General features: G+C 38.0%; 1 non-coding gene across 1 annotated transcript; it reads right to left on the bottom strand.

The window, feature by feature from the left end:
• Positions 1-7,961: 7,961 nt before the first annotated feature.
• Positions 7,962-8,036, bottom strand: TRNAT-UGU (transfer RNA threonine (anticodon UGU)). The gene has a single exon. It is a non-coding gene; the product is annotated as a tRNA-Thr (tRNA).
• Positions 8,037-9,627: the final 1,591 nt, after the last annotated feature.

Here is a 9,627-nt window from a genome sequence, read left to right as displayed (position 1 = left end):
AAAGTTTTGAGGCTTTACCTTAGTTTGCCTAGGTTTGGCAGAAAACAATATTCTGAAACTTAACAATAACTTCACAAATATATCATACATTTCACGAGTGTTCACTTGTATTAGCAGTCGTTCCTGTTAAATTGGGCACTCCACTACTCGAAGGTACTTGACTTTGGGTCACGTTACTGCTAGTCCCGGGTTGTGGTAACAAATTGGAATTATTACCATACCATAAAGAGTTATTCGCTGGATATATACTTGTCTGAGTTACTGTACTATTGCAAGAAGTAAATGGTGTAGTCCAGGGAGAGAATATCCACGGTTGAGTAGGATATTGCACCATGGAATTTGGATTATTTGCATTCCACTGAGGTGAAGGTATAGATGGATTCACCTGCATACTCTGCGAAGGTCTTAATCACGGTTCAGATAAGGAAGGTTGAGACTGTTGTTTAGATTGTTCAGTGTTGCTTCGTACTGTGTTCCAATTACATTTACCCCATTGGTTCCTTACTGGACGTTTATTATAACCACTTTCTGTATTTGGTTGAACACTATTCGGAGATGAAAAGCCTTCATCCGTTCGTAAAGTATTTTGGATCTGTTGATTTGAGCATGGATTTGATTGCTGAACGTTGCTCGAAATTCTGCTTGCACCACCAATTGTTGTAGGTTCGGTATTTCGGGAATATGCAAAATTTCTGGTCTTACGAAAATCTTGCGTTTTGACAGAAACTTGTCCAACATTGAATGATTGTTTGGATTTGTTGTTCAGAAATTTGGTTGTCTTATTTCTTCTCATAAATTCTTCCTGCTCCTCTGGAACTCTAAAAGCTTTGTTTTTTCCGAAATGAACCAAATCAATTCTGTCTAAAATAGATATCAGTCTGTCCATACTTGGTATATCATGACATAACACATATTCTAACACGTTTCTCGGTATTTGTCGCAACACTAACTGAAACATATCAGATTCCGATGGGTCTTCTTCCAAATTTGAATAGGCAGAATAGAGTTTCAATGCAAAAGTAGCAACATTAGGATCATGTTTTCTTGTTCGTAGAGCTGCCAATTGTGCTTGTACTACTTGTTCAAAAGCATAATGATGCAAAAACTTTCCTACGAAATCCGGAAAACATGAAAATCTCTTCTTATGAGAATTATATCATAATAATGGCTTGCCGTAAAAACACTTATATATACTATTCAGCCTGTATTCCTCCGGAACTCTCATTAGATTGAATGTAGAAACTAACTGATCAATATAGTCTCTAGGACTTTGTTTCTCTAAATTTTCCCCGAACTTTGGGAGTAGGTTCAAGTCACTCACTATTAATATGCGTTGCATAGTCTCATTACCAGTTACTATTGCTTGTGAAGGACGGTTATTCAACGAAGTCATCGAATTCTGAAGACGAGGTGTCACTGGATCAAACGGTACTGTAGTTACTACTGTGCTATCCTGATTATTCGGACTTATGAAGTGTACATTACTTCTGGCAGTACCAAAACCTGTGCCGCGATTATATGTAGCATTAATTCGTTAAGAATTATTGTCTAACACACAACTATTTCTGCAAACTGTTAATGGGCAGGAATTGGTATGAATGCTACAGTTAATAGAATCCGTAGTCTTAGCATTTGTTGAACAGCCCGGGAAACAAGCATGGAGATTGCTAGTACAATTGTCAGGCGAGTTGTGAACAGAACTGGTGTTAACTTGCCCTTGTAACGAATTATCACAACCACATAAATCTCGTGTGACATATGAATCAGTGAAAGAAGCATTTGCACAGTGTTTAGAATTAACATTAATGATGGCCTGATAACGATCCTTAACTAATCTGCTTCTCCTCGTTCTCTTGCCCTTGTACATTTGCTTTACATGCGTAGTATTCGAATCTTCACTCCCAAAATCTGTTACATCTGTATCGGATGTAGTTGTGTTTGTATTTTTGCCTTCAAAAGAAACAAATTTCTTCTTTCTCTTAACATGGTTTCTAGTTAAAGCTGTTATTGGAGTAGTTTGTGCAGTTTGAGAATTTACATCGACTTGATTGGTTTCAGACACGTCAGATATTTTATCAACGGTTGGTGCTTTATCATTCTCAGAAGCTAACACTACTAATGTGCCCTATTTTAGTTTTAATATCACCAATCTCATCTTCTAAGCGAGAAATAGATACTTGTCGTTCATTTAGTGTAATTTTAACAGCACTTATATTGCAGGCTTGTTCTTCCGCTTGTGACGTTAGTTCGACGAGATGTTCCTGATGAGAAGAAGTCTTTGCAATAAGTGATTCTATATTAGACTGCACACCACTTAATTCCTCTTTAACCTAATTTTTAAGGGCGTTAGTATTTATTTTGCAAGCATCAGCCACCTGTTTTATTTCTTCTCGGAGTTCAGCGCGAAAAGTAACAAGAGACTGATTGAAACTTTCTAAAAGAGTCGCTGTTATTAACGCCTGACTTTCAGAAAACTTTTTCATTTGATCAGTGAGTTGCTGTTTCATCTGCTCTTGGCTGTCTGTAATCTGCAATAATGCATTAAAATTAGTATCTTTATTGTGTTCAGTCTCATGCTGGCCAAACATCGGATCGCATACTTTGCACAAGTACTGTTCAAATGTACCAGAATTACTGGAATGTAACGCTGCTAACTGTAGACATTTATAGTGATATAACTTTCCACATTTGCGACACGTTATATACTTAGCATTCTTATCTGGATCCTTACAACAACCCAAATTTTCAACATTGATTTCCACATTGTCTGAAATCAAGCTTTCATCAATCGTGTGTCCTTTTCGTGTTGATCTTTTCCCTTTATCTGTCATTATTTAACTATATTATTAAGAGAACCGTATAGCTAAACACTTACTAATTCGAATCCTGGAAACTGGGTCGCCAAATTATTGAAACCTACACATTTTTATCAACATAAAACTAGATTCCAATATTAATATTTCTTGTATTCATAACTTAGATATGGTACAAAACTTTTACAAAACTGTTTACTATATTCGATAGTCATTTGTTTCATTTTGAACACGTACGTTCATAAATTCACATTACAAACTTATCATAACTCAACATAACACAACATTGTAACTATTGTGCTCGTCACAAACCAAATTACACAAATCGATCATTAATTGTAATAACATATTTTGTGAAGACTAACATGTATTTTACTGACGTTATTGGTACATAATATAAGTCTTTGTATATTTATATTTATTACAAAATAAAGTGCTCTCCTGTGCTTCGCGCGACGCCATGAAGGCGTATAGGGGGTGTGGAGTTAGAGCCCCACACTTTCTTCATCATTGCCGAAGGTGCGGTGATGTGATCAGCACCACGTCCCTGGCATCCTTTACCCCCCCCCCCCCCCCAGAGTTTTATACGACGCTGGGTGGGTGCTGGAGCCGTTTCAACAGGTGGTAAAAATCTCGGTTCTCGCCCACCGAGAATCGAACCCGGGGTCTCTCGCATGGTAGTCAGGCACCAAAACGACTTTTTCTTTTAAGGAGTACCCCTATGCGGTAGTATCCTCCGTTATTCACATTTTCTCAATTTTCTGTTTTCTCATTTTAACAAACACAAACATCCATGTTCGAAACGAAATAGAATCCGGGATCCCTGACATATAGTGCGTCGTGCTAACCACTCCGCCACGGAGGTTGACCTGAGCTACTGCGACTTAAACATTTGTATTTATTATCATTATTGTTCTTAAGAATTTTTGTCCATTGGAGTGGGGGGAGGGGTTCTAGAAACTGTATAGAAAAAGAGAGAGATATCACTCACGTAGAATATAGCCTATTCTAAGAAAGGAGGTCTGTTTCGCATAAAGGGCGTATCAGAGAGAAATACATTTTGTTGTATAATTTCAAGTGTTTATGAACCAGAAAATGATAAAAATTATAATGTAGTAGCCTATAATTGTGCGTTATCAATGAAGGTGAAAATGGTATTTTAAACTTACCCCTTCAGTTCTCTCCGAGAGGATTACATAAATAAGCAAGAATGATGGCTAGGGTCTTCCTGATTCGTTAGTTTGCCACTTGAGTGTTGTAATTCACTGTTGTATCAATAATAATGGTGAGATCTGTCGTATCTGTTATTTCAAGAAAATGGGTTCTCATTTAAATCTTAAACGAATAGCACTTACCAAAATATATGACTTTTTTCAAAATATCCAGAAATGCTGAATAATCGTAAATAAGCGAAATCTAAATGGAAATATTTTTACTTTAATTTTTAAATTATCAGGAACTGAGATAAATGAAATCACATGGAAACAATTGGATTGTTTTCCATTCATATTCGTAATTGCTATCTCTCGCCTTCTTCAGTTTCGTTCGTACTACCAGTATCGTTGAATTCTTTCGTAAAAACACTGAAATATTGCAGTACGTCCCTTTTCAGCTTAATCCGATATTATAGCAAAGGAAGAAACTATCGGATGCTGCTTACAGAAGGTGGAAGTTATGAGGTCACTGAGGAACAAACTACAGAAACAAGAGACACTTCACAGCACACAACTGACAATAGCAAACTGTCCGCAATAGGAAGGAATTCTCCAACTAGAAGCTTATCATCCCGCTTCTGGGAAATCCACCCCTCTTCCGAGGTGTGTATATCGCTTTGGAATTCAGGTCTACCAAACGAGAGATGAAACATACGATAAACCTTGAAATTCCTGACACCTGACAGGAGCCTACAGACTGACCACCGCCAGGAGACACATTTACTACAACTAATTACTCTTTTCCTCTTCATCTATTGTTTGCAAGAATTATGTATCAAAGATGGGCTTTTATATCACAGCAGAAACTAAATTCCGGTTCACTTTGAATCCTAAATCGCCAATAATTTATGACACTTCCATAGCAATTTAAGTGTCACAAAGTAACTGTAAAAGTAACTGTAGAAGTAACTGTTAAAACGTTACTTCTATCGTAAAAAAGTAACTCAGTTATAGTTACCATTACTCACTTTTAAAAGTAACTAGTTACAGTTACATATTTCTCAAAATAAGTAACTGTTACTTGTAACTAGTTACTTCCAAACACTGCTAATTTTAATGAATACAAATTTTTCACATACAAATAACATAATAGGAGTATCTTTGCAAACATGTTGGATAACATGAAGAAACAGCCGTCTTAGAATCGTTTCAAGTGTGACATTGATTTGTGGATACCGTTTCCTGTAAGATTTAATGTGAACACATCTCCTGCGAAATGCATCTTCATTTTTACATTTATCAAATCGATGATGACTAATTTTATATGTATTACAAAATAACTTGTTAATTGTCAAACAAAGAAGGACGAAAGAATTTTAGATGAGCATTCAGTTGTTTTTCATCTCCTTTCCGTCCCTCCTCACATTTTTCGTTCTTGTGCAGTGTTGGCGTTGTTCTAGCTCACTGGAGAAGAAATCTATTAAGAGCGTTGCACAGCTGAGAAAATTAGCGGAAGCCTCAGCCTCATACTTTTTCCACTTTGCTAAGACAAGAAAAGAAAAGTGAGATGCCCGCGGATTTTTCTAATGGATTGATCCCCGTGGGAACCCATGCATCCCAGCTTTCACTTTACGTTTTTTGCAAATTTGTTTCCCGCGCAGGGAACAATTTTTTTACATGTCCATTGCAAAAATCTGAATATTTCAATTTTTTAAATACATCAAACCAATTAATAAATTTCAACGAATTTTCTTTCTATGATCTGAAGGTATGTTAAGTCCATATTTATATACGAGCAAAAAACTTGACATTTAAACATTTTTTCTTACGTATTAAGTTTCTTCTAACTTCTCTCTGCGGTTTTAGAAATATCGCTTGAGCCTAAGGAGCATTGCTGTTTATTAAATTATTGCAAACATCTGAAACACCTATATGTTGAAGAAGATAGACATTGCAGCTTCAAAAAGTCAACGTTGTTGGTTTTTCCAAATTTGCTATGAAATATTTTAAAGCAATAAGTTAGTTTCAATTTTTAAGGTTAGTTACTATTGCCTTGAATCCAAATGATAGTTTTATTTTTATTTTGCGAAGAGGCGAATCTGTGTTTCCTGTTGCCTGGGTAAATTACTCAGCCTGAGAGTGATGCTGATCACATCACTCTTTTTGCCGGGAAATGTAGAATGTGTGGATCTACCTTCCCACCCCCTACAGCCTTTATGGCAAGCTGCATTGCAGAATACCATTCCTTTTGCCATGATGTTTCATATTTTGTGAGTAAACATGAGGTACGTGGGTTGCTCAGAAAGTAATGCCCCACAGTTTTTCTCTCATGCCACAATGAAGAGAGCAGTGTGAAAATGGAAGTGTTGTAGCATTGAAGCTTAATGCCCACATGTGTGTAAGTACATCGTCGTCTGACAGTAGCTCCGCGGTAGTGGTCCGTGAAAATGGCACCTGCGAGTGACATACGTTACAAACAACGAGCTGTAATTGAATTCTTAGTGGCGGACTTTGTGGGAAACAATCACAAAGGAATGTGTGCTGTGTGTCAAAGTTCTGCGGTCGATAGGAGCACCTTTGGACATTGGGTGCAGAGAGTTAAGGCTTCAGGAAGTGGAGAAATGGAGCAGCAATATTGGCCTCCGACTGGGCATCCTGCCACAGCCACCAGTCCAGACATATTGCCGATGGCATTATTCGTGCGGATCGGCACATCACAAGTCGGCAATTGACCATACAGCTTTCCGTTAGTAATGGAAGTGCAATGGCAAGTATTAACGCTTTGGGGTATTCGAAGGTATGACCAGGGTGGGTTCCTCGAAGCCTGACAACCGGGCACAAGCCTCCGAACCCAGGAGCCAATCGCCAAATTTGGTTGTCATGTCCTCCCCCCCCCCCCCACACACACACACAACCACACACATATTTCTGATCTGGCGCCGTCAGATTTTCATCTGTGTGCGCCACTGCGTAGGACAAGGTTTGAACATGAGGCGAGCGTGATTAGTGCAGTGAGAACATGCCTAAGTGAACAGGACACGAGATGATACAGGGAAGGAATTCATACCCTTCTTTCGCACTTGCATAAGGCGTAGACGTCGATGGAGATTATGTAGAAGAATAACATATGTAGAGGAAACATTCAGTTATCCTGCAAGTGATTTTCATACATTTTGAATAGATAGTTTCAGAGAAAAAATTGTGGGGCGTTTTATTTTCTGAGCAACCCACGTATATAATAGCTTCAGTGTTACTGCCAGACTAATGAGCGGTCCAATCAGGACAACATTTACAAAATGAAGTTGTCATTCTACATATCTGTCGGTACACCTGAGATATAGATTTTTCAAAATGTATCGATTGCTTAATTTCGATTATTTTGCTCCCATAAACAGACTGGTCAAGGTTCAGTCCACTAAATTATATCTTTGTATTTCTAACAGTTTCTGAGTAATCGTACCGATTGGCTTCGATCGTTTGCTAGAAGAGACAAACGAACAGGTCGAGCGAGAAACTGGATATAACATTTTCTTTCAACTGAACATTTTTCGTACATGTAGTTTGATTAGTTTCGGATACACGACATAGACGGGCGTACTGACAAATCAGAATGATTTGCGTTGCTTTAAATTAGCATTTGATAGGTTTAATTTTAAAAAAATCAAAGCTTCAGATTTTATTATTTTCCGAGTTATCCCCAGGTCACTTGAGATGGATTGTTGTTTCTCACAGCCAGACGGACTTTAAAGCTGCTATTTGGTAGGTTCATTAGTGCACTAACGCTTGTTTTTATTCGCCTGGTAGTTTCTGTGATGTCGACGGATCATACTAACGGGCGGACACAACGGCCACATAAGGATACTCTATCAACTTCGTTGGTTATTTCTAGGGCTCTGAAGTTGAGTTATATGAGTTGTTGTTTTAAGTCCACTTTATGCACAGTAAGGCTAATCGGGACTGGACCTACAGTTTAAAGTGGGATCCGAACCACTTGTGCCTCCACCGGGTATCGAACCCGGGACCCCTTGCTTACAAGGCAATGACGCTACCACTGCGCCATAGGGGAGGCCCTAGGGCTCTGAAGTAGATGAGCTAATAACCTTTAAACAATAACCTATAGAATTACCTTAACATACATGGTGTCCATATTTTTCGGGGTCGCTAAGATGAATAGTGACACTAAAAATGCCGTCAACTCCAAGTTCATCACATATCGGCATGGGCGGGGGGGGGGGGTGGTGAGAGGGGGTGAAAAATAAAATGTCAAAAATGACTTTTAAGAGAGATAGAGATCACGATCAACAAGTCACAGGGGCAGTCAATTAAGTAGTGCGGAGTGAATTTAAGATCGCCTTGTTTCTCCCACGGACAACTTTTATAGAAGATTGGGATATATGAATACGCGGGCAACGCCGGCCACTCAGCTAGTATATTTATATTTGTTATCCGACATCGCAGTAAAATTACTTAATCATCCAACTTATTCTGCCACCACGGCTTCTGGGCATGGCTGTTCGTTGTGAGCGTCCCTCCGTCAATTTCATCTCATCATCACTGTCGCGATGAACGAAAAGGAGCAGAAAGGCGACGCTAAATAACAAAAATTCAATCAAATCAACTTATTCCGTTAATACGCCACGCAATCAAATGTAAAATAGAAAGAAGATAATGGATACACTATTGTGGTGTTGTTTTTCTTCTTTCTTGCATATTATATGTTTCTAATCGTTAATGCTTGAAAGAGAATAGAAGATTTAAAAACGAGAAATTGCGGAGACCATCTTGGTACAATCTGAGCCTCGGACCGTCGTGGGCGTGATCTCGAGTTGTACAACAAGAGCATATCCACCGTACAAGATGTCCTCATCACTAAACTAAAACATTGAAAGTGAAAGTTCTTTCAAAATAACTTGACGAGAACGGAACGAAATGTAAATTTCTTTAAGCCAGGGTGCTAGTTACTCGGGGTAGGATGCTCCCATCCCCGCCTGGTATGATTTTGTCTTCCTCTTTCATAAAAATAGTCGCATTATAAAATCACAGATCAAAAATAGTTTTAAAATATTAACATATTCATGAAGCAAATAGTAATTGCTTTATAAACATAATACTCAATAGCACACATGAAAAATGAAAACTGTTAGTATGTACGCAGCTAGTTATGTTAGTTAACCAGGGCAGGATAACCATCACCTTTGCAGGACTTCTCGTTTCGATGTTTTTAAATGCTTGTACGAGAAGATGCTGTTGAACTCTCTTAAGAACATATGTTAATTTACATACTTCTTTTCTAATAACCTCACTATTCGTTGTGAACGAGATAATAACAAACATACCTGTTACAAAATACAATATCAAGGAGTGAAGTGTGACAATTCAAGCAAACCAGCAGTGTACACCACTCCTATTTTTATCTCTTTTCTTTAATATTGTAAGGTTTTCTTCTAGTTAATAATAATAACAATAACAATAATTTTAAAAACAATTTCCTCTTTACACCTGAATCCAGCAATGGACGAATTGACCCTCTCCCCTTAAAGGGAAAAATTAATTCATACATAAGGACAACGCTATGCTCGTGGATTGTGATATCACACAAACCTACTTTCTTGTTTCGCATAGATAACAATAGTTATGGTAATACCTTGAAAATCCCAAAG

The sequence above is a fragment of the Lepisma saccharinum genome, chromosome 11 (assembly GCF_977018435.1).
Source record: "Lepisma saccharinum chromosome 11, izLepSacc3.1, whole genome shotgun sequence".
NCBI classification, from domain to species: Eukaryota; Metazoa; Arthropoda; class Insecta; order Zygentoma; family Lepismatidae; genus Lepisma; species Lepisma saccharinum.
The sequence above is the reverse complement of the archived record's forward strand: the minus strand, read 5'-3'. Positions and strand labels throughout refer to the sequence as shown.